Here is an 18833-nt window from a genome sequence, read left to right on the forward strand (position 1 = left end):
AATGACTCTTCCCTCTTGTAACCAGTATCCCTCCTGAACCTGGAAGAACAGCCCCGCTTTGCTTTCCTGACTGCCTTCAGCCCAGCCTTCCTTCCCTTCCTCCTGTTTTTGTGGTTGCTGCAGCCCCAGATGCACGTGGGCCTCTGTGTGAAGGTTTGCTCTTGGAAGGCAGGAAGGGGCAACTTCAAGGTCTCTGCCAAGTGAACAGCTCTGAATTTCTTACCCGAGACCTACTAGGGCTTGAGGAGTTCCTGAGTAAATCTGGCAGCCGGCAGGCAGAACGGTGCTGCAGATCTCCTGTGGCAAACACGCCCAGGTGCGAAGACGGACGATTCCGAGGCAGTGGAATCCTTCCTACCTCTTCCTTTTCTTCCAAAAATGTATATATTTATTAAGCACCTATTATATACTTGCCATTCTGCATAGCATGCTCCATTTTCTCTCCTTGGAGGGACCTAGAAGGGTTTCTTGAGAAAGAGAGAAAACAGCCTCAAGCTGTTATCCTTATATATTTAGGAAGGCACGGCAAGTAATTGGCGTGTTTGTTGAGACTCTCCCCCTGTGCCCATGGCGGACAAGACATCATCTCACAGAGCCTGGAAGATGCCTCAGAACCACTGTTGACACAGTGCTCCAGGCAGCGATTTGCCACTAGTACAACTGGACTCCTAGGATTGCTCCTGCATAGCTGACATCCTCACTCTATGCCAGCCGAGCACAGCCAACTTTCTTCACACAGGACTTCCTGGCATGCCTAGAGGTCCATGGGATGCTCCACCCCACTCGCCCCCTGTTCTCCCCATTTTTCCACCCACTCAACCGTTTCTTCAGACAAAGCGGCCCCCCATAGAAACTGGCATTGGTATTTGAGCGTTGAGAGGCAAGTGTTGTATGCAGGGGTTGATCCTGCAGAAGACACGAGCCTGGGCCCTCTTCTGGGCTCGGCTTTACTGCTTGGGACCTTGGGCAAATCAGTTCACCTCCCCAGGTCTTGGTCTCCACATCATTAAAAGGAGAGCGTGAGTGAAGTGGGATCTTGTGTCCTGTCCACCTCTGGCATTTTATGATCTAATTAATGAAGTGATTTCCCTTTTAAATCTAAGAAACTAAGGTCCAGTATTTTCTTTAGTGACAGACAAAATAACAAGGGAAAAAGCAAAATGGGTTTCTGGTTTTAATTACTATCTATAAGCCGTATATATAAATATAACTAATATATCTGTCCATAACTGAACAGAACTCAGTGCTGGGTTTCCATCTAGACTGTTGGCATCATTGCCACATCTCTTGAGCTGCTTGTTCCCCAGATCCCTGTTCCTGGCCTAATTTACATATCCCCGAAGCCCGCAGAGGAAAGTGATAGGGGTCCCTGCAGCTCTTTGTGCACAGACATGGCTCCACTCCCAGCCTGCCCGCCACTTGCTCATCATGAGGGTGGCAGGTCTTAGCATCCCCTGGATGCTTGCCCCTAGCCAGCCCTCGTTCAAGAGCCTTGCAGAACCCTTCACCAGGAAGGAAAGCCTGTTTCTGGCTCTGGTGAGGGCCGAGGGCCGAGGGCCATGGGGGAGGTGGCAGGGGGCCAGCATCCCCTCCCTGCTGAGGCATCCTCGCTTCATTTGTAGTGTTTGAGCTTCGGTTAATATATCAATATTTGCTCGGGAGGGTATTTGGCACAGAGCGGGTCCCTGGGATGCCAGCAGATAGATTGCCTTCTCTTGTAGCATTCTTTGTTTTCTGGCAGGGATGGAAGGGTCCCCAGCTGCCAACAAGAGGCATGAAAAAGGAGCCCCTAATTTTCTCATGAATGCTTCCATATCACAACTTGGCACTATATGTTGTCAGTGCCTCGTGTTGTCCTCATCATTCACTATTTCCCCCATGTACCTCACTCACTCCACCTCTGCTAGAATTCTGTTCCTTAAACTCTGTTATTTCAGCCACTCGACTGAAAGCCCCTGGAGGTCAGGCTAGTGCTAGGAGGGGTGGAGCTTAGTACAGGCAAGTGTGGGCCAGAAGCATTCTGCCTGGGATGACTCCGGCTCTCTGTCTAGACATACACCTTGGATAAGCCCTGTACTCTCTAACAGTCTCCTGTATCCCTCTGGAAAGTGACAGGAAGGATGATAGAAGAGCTGTGAGGATTAACTAATAACACCTATGCAAGGCAGTTAGGAAAAAAACCCATGCATAGTAAGTGCTCAGTAAAGGTTGGATCTTACTAATCATTGTTTTTCTCTTTTAGTAAATGATGATTCTTGTGTCCTTTTGCCTGCCCTAAGTTTCTGGAGGACAAGGACTGAAACCTTGATTTATTCTCTGGTTCTTCTGTCTCTCCTGGAGCAGGCAAGGCTCCTTACAACCTTGGGGTTTTAATCTAAATGTCCCTTATCAAAGGCTGGTGCCCTCACAGTCCTGAGAGGTAGCATCCACAGAGAAACTACCAGCACCGAGGAGAAAACATGTCCATGGACTTGGGACAGGGTCTGCCAGTGGAAGATGAGAGGAGAACCCTTCTGTCTGTGATCTCTTTAGGAAGCCCACTGAAAGAGGACCCAGGCCTCCTGGAAGGGTTGGGACAGTGAGGCCTAGATGTAGGCAGCCGTTCTTTGCTGTGATCAACATAAGAAACCTGCTATTTCTTTTACTGCTGGGGCTTGCAGAGGGTTACTTCAGAAATCAGAACAATATCCCCTATAACAATGTCATAGGGGTATCTCCATTCTAAAAAAGAAGTTGCAAGTCAGAGATTGCGTAACCTCTGGGGGTACCTAGCATTTGGCACACCCTTGGGTATGCCCGTGCACCTGTGTCATGCATGAGGGCATTAGCAACCAAGGTGCCACAGGGAGGCAGGGAAAGACAAGACTTGCAGTACCATGGGGCAAGACTAAGTCACATGGGTCAGGACAGAGCAGCTACAGTATGGGAACTTACTGTGTCCAGGCTGTGACAGGATAAGCATTTGATCACAGCATCTCCTTTAGTCTTTCCAGCAGTTCTGCGAAGCAGGTGTCTTAGTCATGCTCTCTAGGAGCAGAGCCTGAGCCAGGGATTCTTGGACAAGTGATTTGCTGAGAAACGGAGGGAAGCAGGAGAGGACGGGGGAGGAAGCCAAACCAAGATGTGGCTGCAGGAAAAATCCAGCCTCTGCCTGACCCCGCAGGGAATGCTGGCGTGTGAAGGCACCACAGATCTCTTCTCACTTGAAGAAAGACAGCTGGGCTTCTGTTCTCTGGTGTCAGTCAGTCACTGGCTATAGGTCCCATTTCCCAGGAGGATGTGTGGCATAATTTCCCATGCCTTCCTGGAGTGACTCCTGTATTCCAAGGACAGCTTTGTGCTATTAGCAGCCAGGCCCCAACTGGGGGATGAGAGTACCAGTCAGGAAAAAAGGAACTGGGTAGGGCACCAACAGCTGTGGTCAACCATAACTGTGGTCAGTACAATTAATAGGCCCATTTTTCATATCAGTAAACTGAGGCCTAGAGTGTTCATGTAATTGGTCCATAGCTGTGTAGAGCCAGAAGTCAAACCCAGGCATCTGTCTCTAAGGCTTTGGTCTATGCATGATGTGCATTCCCTCTCCTGTTAACTCCAGCTGAGGGCCAGGTAGGAATTAGTAAATCAGAGATAAATAAGACATGTGCTCAGGAGGCCAAGAGATAAGGGAAAGGTCAGGAGAGGAGCCCAAGGGGTTCTGGAGTATGGCCAGCTTATCCTCCTTTGCCTAGGACTTTCCCAGTTTTGACACTGAAAATTCTGCATCCTGGGAACCCTCTCACTCCTGGGCAAATCAGGCAGGTGGGTCAGCCTAGCTTTCCATGTGGGAGAAAGGTAAGAATGTCAGGGTCTGTACAGTGCTGGGTGGTGTCAGGTGAGGCAGGGCTAAAGGTAACTAGAACTATCATTTCCTGGGCTACTAAAGTCACAGCCACCTCAGCCAGAGGCTGTTTGGGGAACATGGGTGAGGGGGAGTAAGCCAGGAAAAGTCCCTGGCGGGGGCCAGGTATCCTAGCCAGGAGCTGAGCAGAGAGGGTGGTTTGAGAACCAGGGTGGGCTAATGAGAGGAGAGACTTGGATGGCTCAAAGAAGGGGAGGGGAGTGAGTTACCAGACCCCTGAGGCCTCCTCGGGGAGCTTGCCAGAAATAGATACCCTTCTCCTGACTCCTGCTTTGAGGCAGGCTGTTTGCTCTGTGTGTGTGTGTGTGTGTGTGTGAGAGAGAGAGAGAGAGAGAGAGAGATTGAGAGATTGACAGAAAAGGCGTGATGTACATTTGCATTAATCCAATGAATAAATGTCCCATTAAGTTCATACCCCATCCATAGGGCAAAATAGGCTCCTGTGCTTTTGAAAATAACCATTACCTGAATCTGAGTAAATTCATGAATAATCGTGTCCTTTGGTGAAGCTTACTGGGGAAGAGTAAATGACGGTCGTTGGGATCTGAGGCCCAGAAGTCTACAGCAGAGAAGTGGGTCCTGGGTTCCCAGGGTTGAACCCTGGGCTATAATGGCTCAGCAATCATATATATACACATCACACACACACACATGTATTAATGTATGTGTATACACACACCTATATGTGCATACACATATGTATTCGTGTTTGTGTATACACACACACACACACACACACACATGCACACACACACAAAATCTCCCTGTAGCCAGAAAAACATGCTGGCCCATTCTCCATGTGGGAAAGCTGAGCCCAGGCCCATACCTATGGGTTAGGCTTGTTTTTAGTAGTTGAAAGGAAGTTCCAGGGATCACCAGGTTTAACCTCCAGGGTGGTCAAATTGCATTGTTGACACATGGTCCAGTCTGACCCCATGATTGGACTGTTATTTCCTGGCCCCCCTTAGGAATGAAGGTGCTCACTGATTTTCTAGCAGCCTAGGAGTGAGGAGCGCCCTCCCTCGGGGTCAGGAAGCCCTACGTCAGTGTCAGGAAGCCCTGCCTTGGTGACAGGTGGTGGAAGGAGGTGTAAGGCATGGCCAGGACATGGCAGCATAGGTTTGGAGGGATGTTGGGAAAGTAGCAAGCCAGCACCAGAGGCTTGCACCAGTGCCCACTGGCTCCCTTTTCTTTGGAGTCTTTGGGTTCACCACAGATATTTCTATCATGCTGCTTTTTCTTTTCTTTTTTAATGTTTTATTTATTTTTGAAAGAGAGAGCATGAGCAGGGGAGGGTCAGAGAAAGAGGGAGACAGAGAATCTGAAGTAGGCTCCAGGCTCCGAGCTAGCTGTCAGTAGAGCCTGACACAGGGCTCGAACCCACAAACTGTGAGATCGTGACCTGAGCCGAAGTCAGATTCTCAACCGACTGAGTCACCCAGGCACCCCTCCTGCTTCTTTTTCTAATGGTCCCTAATCAGTACTTTTTCGTGACTGGTTGGCCACTTTGGAGGAAGACTCTGGGTAAGGGGCCCCCCCTCCTCCCAGCCTTGGCCTTGGACTGTGGTATCCAGCCTGGCTTCTCTCCACACAGTAGCAAAATGGAGAGAGATTATTCCTAGTTCTTTCTGTCTGGCATTCTGACCTAGTATTTAGGAGACTGTCCCGAGAGGGAGTAAGGTTGGGAAAGTGACATTTGTCTTTCCCTGCTTCAGGCACAGAAGACTGATCTGTTAAGTGAAGGCGATAAAGGCAGGACTGACTGGGACACGCTTTCTTGGGGAGAAGACTGGAGTCTCTTCTTGGTCTCCAGGGTCAAAGAAGCTTCTGTCCTATTTAGACGGATCTTCCCAGCCTGCCCTAGTGACAGAGGGAGAGTGGGGAGAAGGATTTCGGAAGGCGAAGGCTGGACGCCAGCTTAAAGGTCCTGCAGCTTCTGTAGTCCAGGCCTTTCCCGGCATCCCAGTTTGTAAAACTTGTTGTTTTTTTTTATCTGTGGCCCATAGGAAAACACACATGTGCTTGACATCACAACCTGGTGAACAAATGCATGCAAATACATAGATGCCAGAAGAAGAGTGTCATGAACTGGTACTTACCCTCTGGTTTCGCTGGTAGTGAGAATAAGCATGGTTTCCCTGTTTCTGGTCGTTTCTGTACGACTTCATGTTCCATGAGTGTTAGCCTTTGACAACCACTGAATTGGTCATGAATCCAGAAGTAGATAACCACCCACGGGTGGAGAGAGCAATGATCCAGTCTACACTCTCAGTTTGTAGAAGAGAAAACAGGTGCACAGTGAGGGAAATGACACCCGGGGCTGCATATACTCCACCTGGGTTTATTGAGCAGTGACTATATGCCAGGAACTGCCTTGGGTGGATACATAGTACTGAGCCAAACATGTGTGATCTCTACCCTCCAGATGCTTAGAGTCTCATGGGGGTGGTAGACATTGAACAAATAAAAGAACAAATTGGCATATAAAATTGTAGTATGAAATGTGATCAGCTATGAGGAAGCAAGCTGCGAGCTTTAGTAGAGACCAGCTAGGGTCAGGGAGGGGCAAGGACTACTTTTTATAGGGCGGTCAGAAAACTCCTGTGGCTACAAGAGCTAGGTCTAATCCTGTGGAAGAGAGACGGACAGTTATGGAGGGGTAAGGGTAGAGGAGAATAGGAGCTAGAGGAGTGGTGGAGGAGTGTTTTGAGCAAGGGGAGTGGCGAGTGTGAAGACCTTGGGTGGAAGAAGAATTGACCCTGAACTGAAGGAAAGCCAGTGTGGCTGGAGCACAGTGACTCTAGGTGGTCAGCAGGAGGCATAGGAACGCATTTGGCCTTTGGACCTTACTCTAAGATCAGTGGGAGCACTGAAAGATTTTAAATCATGTATGTGATTTACTTATGGCTTTAAAATATTCCCTTGGCTGCTCTGTGGAGAAAAGATTGGATGGGGCAAGTGTGGAAAGGAGAGATCCGCCGATTTTTGTCTGCATAGTCTCTAGAGGGAGGCCAGGGGATCAGCCTTTGTAGTGGCCCAGATCTCTGCACACTTAGAAAGACTGCACTATTAATGAAACAGTTGCCATCTTAGGAAATGATAAAACAGGCTGCTACATGTAAAAATTAAGTAACTCAATTTGTTTTAACAGCTTGTGCTCTAGTACAGCAATTTGTTTGGCATATACACAGACTCCATCTGAACAGTAATTATGCCATGCTAATTATTTTACTGCATTGTGTACATCTGACATTTAATTATGGGTAAGCATGTGAGAGGAGATTTTTCTTCCTCCCTCCACCTGCCTGACAGGTAGTTTTGTTTCCCATACCTCTTTTCCACGTACATTGTCTTTATGCCAACTTGTCATCTGCAACGAAATCCTGTTTCCATGACAGCTTTGCTCAGCCATGTTGCTTGCAACTTGCAGACAATCACCAAAATAAACAGTTGACACAGATGTCATTCTCATCCTCCCATTCTCCCTCTCCCTCCCCCTTGATCTAGCCCTGCTATAAAGATTTTAATTTTTTTCCTTCCACTTTGAGAAAGGAAAGTGATCCCTGTCAACCTTGAGCATCCTCTGATACATCAGCATGTCTCTCAGTGGCTTCTCTTATGACCTCTGCCCTTCTCCATGGAGACTGCTGGCAAGCTGACTCCTGTGGCCCTGTACATAGATGACGCAGTTCAGCAGCTGCGGGTGGTAGACAGGCTCCAGTCATTGTAGCCATGCGGTTGCAGTGGGGGGTGACAAAGGTGGACTCATCGCTCAAGAAGCTGGACCAAGGCTGCGTGTGCCTTTCAGACAGTGCCATTTATGAATGCCATAAAGTCATGTCGAGCTTGGTACTGGCCCTGCCTGCAGAGATGGGCGTGAGGGCTGGGGCACTGGGGAATGGCATGAGAAAGGACAGGCAGCTCCTGCCTATGGGCAGAAATGCAACATTTCTGCTGGGAGAAGGGCAAGAAGAGGAGGGAGAGACAGATCAGCACCTCCTGCTGGTCTGTCCTCTTGGCTGGTGTCTGCAATGGCCTCTCTACGAACAGGAAATGCTGTCTGTGCCTCTCTGCTAGAGGGAGGTAGTTGAAAAGGGGACAAAAAAAAGTTATGAGACCTGAACAGGAAAGAAGAAATGTCTTGAAAGTGAAAGCTACTAGAACCATAAGGCATTTTATAAAAAATGAACCTTGCTATAGGACTCTAAATCTCAACCTATAGCAAATGCACATTAAAATGTACACGCTATCTTGTTAAGGGTAAAAATAAGTGTCCTAGGGGTTTAGAGATCACAGAGGCTTCCTAAGGCAAGAGCAGGGGCCACTCTTCCCTCTTCTGTGTTCATTATACTTCCTTGTATTAGCTGAGTGAGACATGTGGTGTACCTTAGGGAAATGAAGAGAATAGACATAAAGACCCTCCGCTTGGTACAGAATGTGCTCTCTGAGAAGTACTGCTTCCTGCTAACTTCAAACAACCTTAGATTTGGATCATTCCAGCTTACATTTTGCTATTTCAGACCTAAAGCTGCAAACCCTATGGCCATGAATTTGCATAACCCAGCGCTCCCTGTGAGTGCCAGGCAACCTCCTGTTGGTTCACCAGATGATTTTTGGTGGCACATGAGCCAATATATATATTTTTTAATTTTAATAGTTATGTATTCATTTTAATGTGCATTAAAATATGTATAACCCACACATCAAACCCATGTTTTAATGGATATAATAAAGTTTCTTGTAAAAATACAGGTTTGGCATGCCTTCTTTTTCCTCTCTGCAAGGCTTATTCTCACTTTACATACGTGCTCAAAACTTACTCCTTTCAGGCATCTTGTACTCAGTAATTCCACCTGGCTCACTGTAGTCCTCCGTTCTCTACTTCTTCTTCCCTTCCTTGGCCTCCTTTTCCTCTGTCTTGCTCTCTGCTATCATCCACAGGCTCTCCTGAGAGCCTAGCGTGTGCTGGCCATAGAGCAGGGGACATCAAACAGTCTTCAACTGCAGGAGCAGAGATGTCATGCAGTGGCCTGGAGAAATTGTGGCTCTTGAGCCCTGCAGAAGGCAGAGCACAGCTGCTGTACTTGTCCCAGAACGACATCAAAGTCTTCCTGGTCCTTCCTCCTTCCCGTGTCCCTGGGTAGCAAGAAGGCTGCTACCCAGGAGTGATGCTGTGTCAGGCCTCCTTCCCTCTAGACTGTGTTTTGTATTTAGAAAGCTCAACCCTTTTGCTCACATATCGTAGGGGGAACTGTTTTACATGGGTGTACCTACCACAAGGGAAGTAGGGAGTGTGTTTTAGCTCTACGGTCCCAGTAATAAAGGAAGGCAAGGCAGAATTAGGGAATGGATGGATTAGGGGCGGCTAAGCCATAGTCAGCCCATGGGGAAGATAGTAAGAAGTACACACAATGGTTTCTGGCCTTATATTCTCCAAGTTGAAAAAGTCTGATGAAAAGTTAACCTTAAAATCTTTTAAGTTGGTGTATGGTCATACACTTGGAGAGTTGAAAAGGAATTGGGAAATCATTTGGACCTGATCAGAACTTTAAGAGATGAAGAAATAAGTCAGAGATAAAAGGGCTTAGTTTTGGCTAAGCAGGTCAGGAGCCCTTCCCAGGTGGCCCTGCTAATCCAGTGGTTCTCATCTGGTGCAAACCTCAGAATCGCCAACAGGGCTTATTAAAGTACCCACCCCCAGAGTTCAGAAGGTCTGAGAATTTGGATTAAAAAATTTTTTAATGTTTATTTTTGAGAGACAGAGAGACAGAGCATGAGTGGGGGAGAGGCAGAGAGAGAGGGAGACACAGAATCTGAAGCAGGCTCCAGGCTCTGAGCTGTCAGCACAGAGCAGGGCTCAAACCCACAAACTGTGAGATCATGACCTGAGCCAACATCGGACAGTCAACTGACTGAGCCACCCAGACATCCCCAATTTGCATTTTTTAAAGTCTACTTATTTATCTTGAGAGAGAGAGAGAGAGAGAGAGAGAAAGAGAGAATGGAAGAGCAGACAAGCACATGGGGCAGGGACAAAGAGAGAGGCAGAGAGAGAATCCCAGGCAGGTTCTCTGGGTGCAGAGCCCAGCCTGGGGCTCCATCTCAGGAATTCAACCTTAGCAGAGATCAAGAGACGGACACTTAAGTGACTGAGCCACTGATGTTCCCCAAATTTGCATTTTTATGAAGTTTCCAGGTAATGTTGATGCTATTGGGCAAGGAACCCCACATTGAGAACCTCTGAGCCAACCAATTGCAAGCATGCAATTAAACCAATACTCCCACAGCAGGTTTTCCTAAATTATGCTCTTTTCGTCTGTGCTTCTCTGTGTGCTCTTTAGCCACTAAGTAATATAGTAGCAGATAATCAATATGGTTAACAGACCTGCTAACTTCCGGCCTGGAATTGTCAGTGGTCACACTGTTTGGAAGCCAGAGTCTCTCTGCTTGTATGACCCGGCCATACCTCAAAAGGGATGAAGAGTGGTCCACCTCAGTCACTCGGCTCTGGCCCTGAGATGGCCACTACCATACATCTAAGGAACCTTTCTGCCCCACGTTTCTTGATACTTGAACCATGCAAATAAGTATCTAGAAACTGTATATGGCAACTCCTTAATGTATTCTCAGACATTTTGCATAAATGGTATCACTTGCACTGTTCATAACTACTTAACATATTTTATTCAACCTTATGTCCAGCTCTGGTTGTGGTGATACGTCTCAACCTACTTTATTTTAAGTGCTTTGTGGTGTTCATTTGCATATACCCAAGTGCATTTACCTTCCCTTATGTTTCAAATTATTTTCAATAGGGTTGGTAAGGCTTTAATATTGCTATTAATAGAACAATAAATTGAAGTGAGATTTCCATTTTGAACTTCTTTCATATATTCGCTCACATAACGATTATTTGTCAGGTAGCTAATTTGTGCCAGGCGCTGTTGTAGGCATGGGAACTACAGCAGGTAATGAACTAAATCTCTCCCTCCTGATGCATCCTTCATAGGATACTTGAAGCAAGCCTGCCCCACACGTGTTACTATTCACATTACACAGATGAGAAAACTGAAGTTCTCTGACGTTAAGTGACTCACTCAAATTCTCATTGAAAAGAGCAGGGAGTTTTGAATCAAGTCTTTTTTCTCTAATTCCAACGCTCTTTCTAATATTTCACCCAGATTTCTGGTGAACCTACAATTACCATTCCTCATCATCATTCTCTTTGGAGACCGTAGTTCCTTTTTTAGCAAACTGTTAATTTGAAAGTAATTTTAGATTTACAGAAAAGTCTCAAAGACAGCACAGAGAATGCCCACATACCCTCATCCAGTTTCCCTCATTATTAACATATTATATTACCGTGGTATATTTGCCAAAACTGTGAAACTGACATTTGCTTATTACTATTAGTTAAACTGTAGACTTTAGATGTCACCAGTTTTTTCCCATTTATGTCCTTCCTATTCCTGGATTCTGTCCAGGGTACCCCATTGCATTTAGTTCTCATTGTCTCCCTGGTCCCTTTGGTCTCTGACAGCTTCTCAGTCTTTCCTTGTTTTTCATAACCTTTCAATCAGTATACTGAGGCATTTAGTTGAGTTTATTACAAGATCCAAGTAAGGCAGTATCAAGAGTTCAGAGGGCTGTAACCAGCTCACCTGAGAATTAGTTTGGTGGGTCCTGGCAGTAAAGGGAAGTTGCCACTTCAGCACATCAGAAAGAGGCATCTTTTCGACACTGCTGCCTGATTCTCTTCTGATGCTCTCCTGGTGCGAGGATGCAGGGAGACAGAGTGACATGATGTCTTACGGCTAGAGGGCCAGATGCTTGCTGTCTGTGGCTGATGGTAGGTTTCAGTGGCTTACCAAGGGATTTTAACCTCCTGCCCCTCACTGCCCTGTCCATTTTCAAGTATCATGTAACTACAATGTGACACGATTGCATCTCCCCTAGTTCTGCCTTTTTTAAATGAATATCCATATCTCTCATAAGTCTCTTCTTACTTTTGATGACCCCAAATAAAAGACCTTCTTCAGTTGCAAAGGAATGAGAATGAGGTTCCACTGTCTGGGTTCTTTGATACTGTTGCCAGAAGGACCTTAATAATTACATTTTCCAAACCCACTGTCCATGTTGGCATCCACAGGGAGGGGTCAGAACTCTTAGAAACAATATCCAAATTGTTGATTAAAATTATTATTAGGCTCAGGATGGGAGAGCCCAGAAAGGGTCAATTTTTAGAGCCTACTAAATAACCAATTGCTTTCTTTGTGACAGTGTCTGTTTTAAATTTATATATGTAAGTAAGTATGTTTATTTAAAGTTTATTTTATCTTAAATTTATTATACATTTATATATGTATATGTGTGCATGTGTATGTGTGTGTGTGTATATATATATATATATAAAACTTGTATATATATTACTTGTATAACTTGTTCACTTCTACCACATTATAAAGTTAGTGTTCACTGCAAAATTTTTAGAAATGACTATCTGTGATCCATTTCCTGGAAGACAATTACTGTTGATATTTTGCTTGTTTCCTTACATACGTTTGGTTCTCAGAATGTGTTATTTAACCTACTTTAAAAATATTTTTCTTATGATATAATAAGCAATTTACTTGTTTCCAGTAACTATAAATAAAAACATAATAGTTTCATATTTAAATAACCTTTAATTCACTTAATCATTCTGTGATTCACTTGGTTAATTTTCGACGCTGAGAGAAATGTCTTTGAAAGTAGAGCTCTCCTTTCCTTATATATTCGTTATTTCCATAAAATAGAGTCCCAGAATTGGGACTCCTGGGTCAAAGATTATAAATGTTTTAAAGCTTCTGATACCTTTTGAAGTAGAGGGGCATTTCAGCTTATTAGCGCTCTATGGAAGCCAAGGAATAGTGCTACATCGTCTAACTTTGTCCTGTGTCACTGCTTGCTCTCTAGACTTCAACAGACTCTGACTTGATTCTAATAACTAAAGTTCTGATTCATCCATTCTGTCATCCGTCAGTGTCAGTGTCAGGCTGTCAGATGCTGAGGATAAGCCTACCAAAACCAGAGCCCCTGCCCTCATGTCCAGTGCAGCATCTGGCTCAGGAAGACCCTGATTTGGTTGAGAAGAGAGTTAGATAAACCCTTTTGGAAGCATCTCTCTTCACCAGAGGCTTGATGCCCACTATCTACTTCCTGAACCTGAACTGTTCTGAATTTAGAGGAAGATGGCTGTTTCATGTTCAATTTGAGGGGCATTTGATTTTAGCCCAGGAGACCAAAGTATTTTGTCTATGGTGAATAAACCATTTTGACTAAACTGCTGATGCTAGGGCCTTGCTGTTGCTGCCTCCTTTTGACAATTAAAATACACTCAGATTTCTCATAACAATGGAAAGTGCATTCTTCAGTGGTTTTATGGGTACTACTTATTTCACTGTTCTCTGTACTGGTGAGTAAAGTTCCTGGTTTTATGGCTCTACCCTTTAGATCTTCCTCATTGGCCATCTTAACCTCACAAAAAGGGTTTTTATTTGACTTGTTCCTTTTTGTGATTTTGACTGGGTGTGAGAGATGCCATCGTGAAATAGCTTCCCAAAAGGATTGGAGGAACAAATGTCTGCATCTTGGCAACCAGTAACTGAAGTCTACAGGAGTAACTCTCAGATCAGCTCTCTGATGATGAAGCCATGGTCAGTTGTCTGGGGAACATTTCGTCTAAGTCAATTGAATCATTGAAGCCAGTGCAGACTTTTCATTGTAATTATGTGGATCATGAAGTCCTGATGACTCCCAGTGGATGTCAGTAGAGTGACTAATGGATCATGGGGTCATTTGGTTATGTTGGGGGGAAAAATCTGGGCAACCAAGGACAGTGCTTGAGGAAGTCCTTATCTGTGGCTAACCTCTGGCAAATCCTGTCTCCTTCTGTCACTTGGAAGTGACTCATCAGAGCCTGCTTCCCCAGCTTCATTACAGGAAAGCCTGACACAGGCAGATCCGTGCCTCTCCAGCTTTCCCTCATGCCCCCTGGTGCCTCAGTAGTTGATATCACTGTGTCAGGAGAGCAAAGCCTGTATCTATGAGCAAAGCTGCCATGGAGTGCTTGTGAAAGGCAATGCCCAATGTCAGCCATGATGTCATCTGAGAGTCAGCCCAGCCCAGGCCGTGCTCTTCATGATGTCACCGGTAAAGTCCCTTGGCTCTGAATTATAGTTGTTTCTCTTATGCTAGCTTTTTGTGTTAATTGTTAGTAAAAGAGGAAAGAGTCTCTGAAGATTTTTGCCTTTATCTATAAATACCTCTTACCTTTAGCAACATCAGGGTGTTCTCTGGGTGAGGTCTCTCATCCCTCCCTCTCTTTACCCTGTTTCTCTTTCTCTCTCCCATTTTTTTCTGTCTCTCTCTTCTTTTTTCTATATACATTTGATTTTTAAATTGGTCAGTGTTGCCTATCACTTCAGAACATAAATAGAATATCCAAAGTAGATAAGCTTTAAGATAAAAGGTTTTAAATAAAAATTTATTGCAGGATATTGCATGAGAAGATATTCCTACAGGGTCTTTTGAGTTCAAACAGTATGGCATTGTAGAGTTGGAATCAGGCTATATCAGTCTTCCTATGGTATATGGGGCCATGGAGCCCCTTCTCTCTATGGGCTCCAGTGCAAATGTGTTGTCATTCAATGAGCTAAAAGGCAAGTTAACCAAAATGAAGTCCCTGAGGAGTGTGAACTCTGGGACACCAGTCAATGCTCTTCCAACAGCCAGGCTAGAAGCATATTTTATCTCTTGGCAACCTGGTTTCATCTCTACCCAAGGAAAAATAAAGAATTTTCCTCAGGAAATGTAAGACCCTGTTCCCAGGCATTGTTCCTCTCAAGCTGATGGACAGGTATGGAATGAATGCATTTGTCAGCAGGAATTTGTTGGTGCCCAGGCACAAATGAAGTTATTTTCTCATCCGTCCTTTCTGGGCTTTGAGGGGAAAATGTGGGGGAGGGGGGATATTGTGCAGGGAGAGGGGTGCAGAACAAGCTATCTTAGTTTCAGCCAGCTGACACTTGTCAGTGGATTCCAACAATGGCGTCTGGCTCAGCAAACATGGAAGCCAGGAAATGCCTAATGATGGAACCAGAGTGGCTAGTGGAAGGCAAGGTAAACCTCCACTGCAAGTCAGGAGTTGGCTGAAAGGATTTTGCTTGCTCTGGATATAATCTCCCAAAGAAGAGGTTTTCCCCACCCTGTGCTGTTAATCAGTCATGGCTCCATCCCAACTGGGAGGCTTGGTATTCCCTTTGGTTCTGTTTCCAGACAGATGGCTTTTCATGGCAAGCACAGGAATTTAGAGACTTACTTAACATGAAGTTCCAATCACAGGCATAGCCAAATGCATTACAGTTCAAGAGGATGTTGCATTGGGGCGCCTGGGTGGCTCAGTCATGATCTCACGGTTCGTGGGTTCAAGCCCTGCCATTGGGCTCTGTGCTGATAGCTAGTTCAGAGCCTGGAGCCTGTTTCAGATTCTGTGTCTCCCTCTCTCTCTGACCCTCCACTGCTTGTGCTGTCTCTGTCTCTTAAAAATAAATAAAAAACAGAAAAAATAATTTTAAAAAAGGGATGCTGCATTGCTGTATCAAGTGATGCTGGAGATGGATCTTAACTCCTATACAAAGACATGCAGGATGTAACAGGAAAAAAGCAAAGGCCATAAAACAGTAGGTACAGAATGTTACCATATTGGTATTCTCTGTTCTCTGTTTTTTCAAAATGTACTTGAAAAAGAATTGAAAGTAAACATGCTAAAGATTTAAATAGTCATAATTTCTTAAAGTGATATGTTTTTCTGGTGGTTATTTTTTCTTTGAGGTTTTTCTGTTTTCCAAACATTTTTTTATTTCCCTTGGTGACATATGATCACTAAGTCTAGCAACCTCTACCTATATCCATAGTCCATATCCATCTATATGTTTCTTCAGGGTTGCTGTATAGTGGGGTAGGTTGGGCACTGCACCAACACTGATTTAGAAGGGGTTACTGGGGCCTGAAATCTGTCACTTGATTTAGCTGCCAAACTATCCCTGGACTATGTCTTCCCAGAGAAAAGGGAGCCTTTTTCTAATCTATTTGTACAGAAGGGATGCCTTTTTATGATTCATAGAGTGACACCAGATTTCTTACAGTAGCTCTGCATGTGTGTGTGTGTGTGTGTGTGTGTGTATGTGTGTTCATGTTAATCATTTTGGCCATTCCATTTAATCACCGTATTGTTTTATAAGGGGTAATTATTCCGTACTCCAAATGTGTCAGGGAGTCTTAACACACAGGTTGAGAGTTTGGAAATGGCTTTCTGGAGGGGTAAACAAAGTTCAAGAGTTCTTCAGAAGGACTAGTTTTCTTTGGGCCTTATGACTATGTTTTTATGTGCTTAAATCCGTATTTCCTAGGGGTCAGAATGGATTGGGGGAAGAGCAAGAATCTGTGACTTTGAAATGTCAGCAACAGACATTGACCAGTAAAAGCCCAGATTAAACCCCCAGTGTTGGTAGGATGTAGGCAGTGTTTATTGTTACAAGAGCTAGTGATGGTGTCACCAGTCATGTAAAATAAAGGGACCATGACCATGTGGCTCTGCTAGGGAGTGGAAGATGCAAATTCTTTCCTCATCTTTCTAATCTCTATCTCTTCATGTAGCCTTGCCTTTGTTATGTTGAGGACACTGAGCTAGCTTAACAGAGAGAGCATATGGTTAGCATGAGGTACACAGCAAGCATGAAATCATGGAGCCAAATGGCTCCCTGGGTTCTTTCCTCAAGTCAGGGAGAAGTATGATGAGCCATGAGGATTCTGGTATCAGAGCCCAGGGCTTTGATACACATGCACAAGGCAGGCTCATTCCAGAAATAGTATCCCTGACCCCAGAGACTGGGGAGGCTTTGTTTTAATTTCAGGGTTGGAATAATGACAGTTTTATGAACAACCAAATAGTTATTCCAGGTTATTCTCTTAAGAGTGTGGTCTGAGACCTTGGCTTGTGTAGTCTAAGTGTGTAATAACATCTGATTGTGCTCCCAATGATCCTGTGACAGCCTTCACTTTGAGTTCTATTTCAGAATGCCCTCCTAATGGGGAACACCTAAACATAGGCCCTAGTGGGGCAGAATTTAGAAGCAGCATTATCTCAGGGCAGTCTGGGGCCAAACTGGTCAACTCCCCACTCTCAGTTCAGCGAAAAGAAACAAAAAGTCACTCCTAACATTTGGGGGATGATGAAAAGGGCTACCATTTGGTAAACAGAGGGATTGGTCTAGGGCAGCTTATGATCAGCTCTAGAATTCTCTGAGAAATTGCTAGAATTGGCATGTTGGGTAATGTAGGGTAGAAGAAAATCGCACAGAACTAGAATTACAGCAGCTCCTGGGTAACTCAGGTACATCATTGTCCTTGATGTTATCTCCAGTTTGTAACTAAAGGAAAAGCTTTCAAACCAGAATAGAATGTTGATCGGTTTTCCCTCAGTTTGCAGAATAAATGCATCCAACTTTTACTGACAGTGGGGTCTTCAAAAATGCTAATGATGAGATTGTGTTCACTTCATAGAATGGCCTCCAAAAGTAAATACAGAGCAGCAAGGAATGTCAAGATGAGTGATCCCTTGGTTAGTGGTTGACTATGAAAACCAAGCCCCTTCAGTTCTGAACCCTGAACATAGGACAGCCTTGGTGTCAGTCAGGGTAGACAGGCCATCAGGGGTCACAAGAGAGTCTCTCTGTGGAAAAATTAGGTTTTTGAGGCCGAGACACAATAGACACAAGCCCATGGGGGGCATTTTTTTTTTTTTTGCATCACTGTAGTTGAATCAAAAGCTATACAAACTATGCCACTCTAGAACTTAAATTTAGTCTTGTTCTTTCTCGAATGTAATTCAGTAGAGATTAAGTCAGTTTCAGCACTTACCAGAAAGGTTTAGGTATTGAAACTCCTAAAGTTAATTCTGAGCCATTGGAGTTCAGAGGTAAGGTCCTGGGCCACAGCTCGTGGGGTTTCCCATAGGGGTGGTTCAAGAATGGCTGTGCTGAAGAGTCCTTAAGAACACACATGTGGAATTTGGCATTTGAATTTCAATCCTGGCATTATCAGTGAGTAGCTCAGTTAATAGTTTTCTAACTGTAGCCTCCTTGTTGCCAAATAGGGGGAAATATAGTATTTCTATATATAGTAAATACTTGTGAGAAGTTAAGAGATCTCATGGCAAATTCCCAAGGAATCAAAGCTAGGATTACAAGAGAGGATCCTATATCAATCTTAAGAGAAAAACACTAGGATCATGGCTTACTTACTTTATAACTGGAGGTTTGCACCTCATTATTCCTCTCACCTATTTCTAAAACAAGTAGGCCTTGAGGTTATAATGTACAGCATAGGGAATATAGTCAATAATATTGTAATAACTTTGTATGGCAACTAGATTCTTTGTGGGGATCATTTTGTGCTGTATGAAATATCAAATTACTATGATGTACACCCAAAACTAATAGGATATTGAATGCCAATTATACTTCAGTTAAAACACACACACACACACACACACACACACACACACACACACACACAAACACACACACACTATAAGCAGACCAGGCAGCACTAAAACAGGGAGAAGGGAACTATCTGGCTTCTGGGATGTGGGTGTTGGGTCAGAAGCAGGTCAGCCAAGACTGTGGTAAATAAGAAACCAGCGAGAAGCTACAGGCAGATAGATGCAACAGTCAGGGCAGACACAGCAGGTATGTGTGCAGGGTAGCAGAAGTCTTAGATCACATGCTGTATTCGTTTCTTACTGCTGCTATAACAAATTACTATAGATTTAGTGGCATACAGTGGCACAAATTTGTTATCTTATAGTTCTGGGGGTCAGAAGTCTGAAATG

The 18833-nt window shown here is 44.6% G+C and overlaps 1 protein-coding gene and 1 long non-coding RNA gene across 2 annotated transcripts in view; one reads left to right on the forward strand and one right to left on the reverse strand.

Annotated features, from left to right (window-relative positions):
* SLIT3 (slit guidance ligand 3) overlaps positions 1-18833 on the forward strand; it is a 593860-nt gene that overhangs the window by 157023 nt on the left and 418004 nt on the right. The gene's annotated exons all lie outside the window — the stretch shown is intronic.
* On the reverse strand, positions 8605-11637 carry LOC115294856. Its single transcript, XR_003910189.1, has 2 exons — positions 11563-11637; positions 8605-8956 (listed from the first exon to the last, which is right to left on the reverse strand). It is a non-coding gene; the product is annotated as an uncharacterized LOC115294856 (long non-coding RNA).

This window comes from Suricata suricatta, chromosome 6 (assembly GCF_006229205.1).
Source record: "Suricata suricatta isolate VVHF042 chromosome 6, meerkat_22Aug2017_6uvM2_HiC, whole genome shotgun sequence".
NCBI classification, from domain to species: Eukaryota; Metazoa; Chordata; class Mammalia; order Carnivora; family Herpestidae; genus Suricata; species Suricata suricatta.